The 3,327-nt window shown below is 43.8% G+C and overlaps 1 protein-coding gene across 1 annotated transcript in view; it reads right to left on the bottom strand.

Moving 5' to 3' along the window:
- Positions 1-3,327, bottom strand: part of GLIS3 (GLIS family zinc finger 3) — a 417,907-nt gene that overhangs the window by 406,837 nt on the left and 7,743 nt on the right. The gene's annotated exons all lie outside the window — the stretch shown is intronic.

Below are 3,327 nucleotides of genomic sequence, written 5' to 3'. Positions count from 1 at the left end.
CTAGAAGATGATGGTAAGTGTTCATGATTAATGTACTATAACTTATTACTACATGTACCACTATACAATGATTTTAGTATAGATAAGTCATCAGAGTAGTATCCCAGTATAACCCTTCAATTAAAGCACAGAGAACAGAGAAAAAAAAAATGTGCAAAGAATATAGCAGATGCCCATATAAATCAATGAGTCACATTGCCTGTACTGATTTCCCCTTCTACAGCCCATGAGGTTTCTGTTGTAACTTTTGCTGACAGTCAGTGATACTAAGGACTGTGTAATTTTTGCCTCTGTCTCCCTCTGCGGGGTCTCTATACACAGATATGCAGCCAATATGATTCCCCCTCTCCCTTCAGACTGCCTTTAAATGCTTTATAGAAGCAGAATGTGTCGGCAGATAAGAACCATTCGGCCCATCTAGTCCCAATATTTAGAATACTATATATAACATATTGTGAGAAGTTGAAGGGCATGGTGGTTGATGGGCGATATGTGTCACCAAGGCTCCTGGCTTTGGTGTAGTAAGAGCCGGTATTTATTCAGTGTCTGTGCTGCGATGCAGACTGACACTATGACAGTAGTATGGCTGGAAGGCCAATCTGGGATGGCTCTTACTGGGAATGGTCAAGTGTAGGCCGTCTTTTCTTGGCTTTAAAGCTAGGCTGCCTCACCAGCTAGGTGGGATTTTCTAGTTTCAGCTCACACTGCCAGAGAGAGAGCTAAGAGGGGAGTTGGTTCCTGAGAGTTTGGAAGCTGGTGAGCAGACTGCCTGGAGGCCTGGAAAAGACTTGCTTGATGCCGCATGGCATGAACTCAGGTGTGGACAAACACCTAAGGAACGCAGGTGGATTTTCTGTTACTATTTCCTTTGTTTGGCATTTACTGTGTGCCAAGTGTGAATAAAACACTGAACATTGATTTAAAAGCCCATTTTCCATGCCTCTATACTGCAACCGCACCTGTATGCAAGAGCGAGTCATCACATTTGGTGGAGGATGCGGGCAACGCAGTGAGGTCAGCGATTGAGTTGCTGCACGCTGTTGTTAAGAACTGAGCCTGGGATATGCTGAAGGTGAAAGGCATGGTGGTTGATGGGGGATATGTGTCACCAAGGATCCTGGCCTTGGTGAAGTAAGAGCCGGTATTTATTCAGTGTCTGTGCTGCGATGCAGACTGACACTGTGGCCATTGTATGGCTGGAAGGCCAATCTGGGACGGCTCTTACTGGGAATGGTCAAGTGTAGGGTGGGGGCCATTCCCCACAATCCAGGCCGTCTTTTGTTGGCCTTAAAGCTAGGCTGCCTCACCAGCTGGGGGGGATTTGCTAGTTTCAGCTCACATTGCCAGAGAGAGAGCTGAGAGTGGAGTTTGTCCCTGAGAGTTTGGAAGCTGGTGAGCAGACTACCTGCAGGCCTGGAAAAGACTTGCTTGATGCTGCATGGCATGAACTCAGGTGTGGACAAACATCTAAGGAACGCAATCTTCTGAAATAACAACCTTAAAATCCCTTTCCTTAGATACTGGAAAGAAGGGAAGATCCCAGGAAAAATCCAGAGTGTGTCACAGGAGCGTGATTCGGAAGGACACCACCTCTCGGTGTGACACTTGCCCCCACTTGGCCTCTGCATTAAAAACTGCTTCTGGGAGTATCACACTTCCATGGAGCACTAAATGTTTAATCTTTTTCCCCAATTTTAATTCCCCAGAATTATACTCCAATGTACCAGTCCAGAGTACATTGTCTTCCAAATTTTAAAACCAAATACCCCGCTCCCAAAAAAAAAAAAAAACCTCTTTTCCAATAACCATTATATTATCTATTTTTCCCCCCAAAAAATGGGTCTTGGGACACAGAGTCAACAGCATTGGAGATTTGCAGTTGCCTAAAATGCGCAGCACTCTCTCCCCACTTGAGCGGGGTGCGCATTTGAGGTAACAGGTTAGGTACGACCACACACATCACATTCCTAGAATGATGATTCAGAGCATAAGGTTTGGGGCGGGCATCATTTTTACTTTCGACTATACTCTGGGTCATTATTCTGGGAATTGCCATTTCAGTACTAAAATAGAAATTTTCAATTTTAATACTCTGATGTATTTCCAGGCCACAAAACAGCTCTGTTTCCATCTTTACAGATGACAACAAGCTTTGTAGCACTGTACAGTCTATAGAGGACGTGTATAGGTTACAAGATGACTTGGATAGACTAAGTGTCTGGGCATCCACATGGCAAATGAGGTTCAATGTGGATAAATGTAAAGTTATGCATCTGGGTACTAATAACCTGCATGCATCGCATGTCTTAGGGGGGATTAAACTGGCAGAGTCACTGATAGAGAAGGATCTAGGTGTACTTGTAGATCACAGACTACAGAATAGCATGCAATGTCAGGCTGCTGCTTCCAAGGCTGGCAGGATATTGTCATGTATAAAAAGAGGCATGGACTCGAGGGACAGGGACATAATACTGCCCCTTTATAAAGCATTGGTACGGCCTCACCTGGAATATGCTGTTCAGTTTTGGGCACCAGTCCATAAAAGGGACACTGTGGAGCTGGAGAGGGTGCAGAGACGCGCGACTAAACTAATATGGGGCATGGAACATCTTAGCTATGAGGAGCGATTAAAGGAGTTACAATTGTTTAGTCTTGAGAAGAGACGTCTAAGGGGGGATATGATAAACGTATATAAGTATATAAATGGCCCATACAAAAAATATGGAGAAAAACTGTTCCAGGTTAAACCCCCCCAAAGGACGAGGGGGCACTCCCTCCGTCTGGAGAAGAAAAAGTTTAGTCTCAAGGGGCGACACGCCTTCTTTACCATGAGAACTGTGAACTTATGGAACAGTCTACCTCAGGAACTGGTCACAGCAGGAAACATTAACAGCTTTAAAACAGGATTAGATACATTCCTGGAACAAAATAACATTAATGCTTATGAAGAAATATAAAATCCCATCCCTTCCCCAATATTGCGCCACACCCCTACCCTTCAATTCCCTGGTTGAACTTGATGGACGTATGTCTTTTTTTAACCGTACTGACTATGTAACTATGTAACATGTTAGTTGTTCCCAGAAAGATGAAGCAGAGCATAGGTTGAAAATTGCAATTTTCAAAAGCTACCCTTCATCTATTCCTGGAAAATAAATTTAGGAAACACCTGTGCGTTCAAAATGTCCTCTTTACCCCTATACCCATTCCTCAGGGTGGGTACTTTCTGTAATGGTATCACATGTAGGTTTTTAATTTTTGTATTTTCCTCTGAATGTATGTAACCGTCAGTTACTGATATACCATAGGCCTCAAATGCAAACATAC

Source organism: Hyla sarda, chromosome 1 (assembly GCF_029499605.1).
Source record: "Hyla sarda isolate aHylSar1 chromosome 1, aHylSar1.hap1, whole genome shotgun sequence".
NCBI classification, from domain to species: domain Eukaryota; kingdom Metazoa; phylum Chordata; class Amphibia; order Anura; family Hylidae; genus Hyla; species Hyla sarda.
Note: the sequence above shows the minus strand (reverse complement) of the source record. Positions and strands in the feature narration are given on the sequence as shown.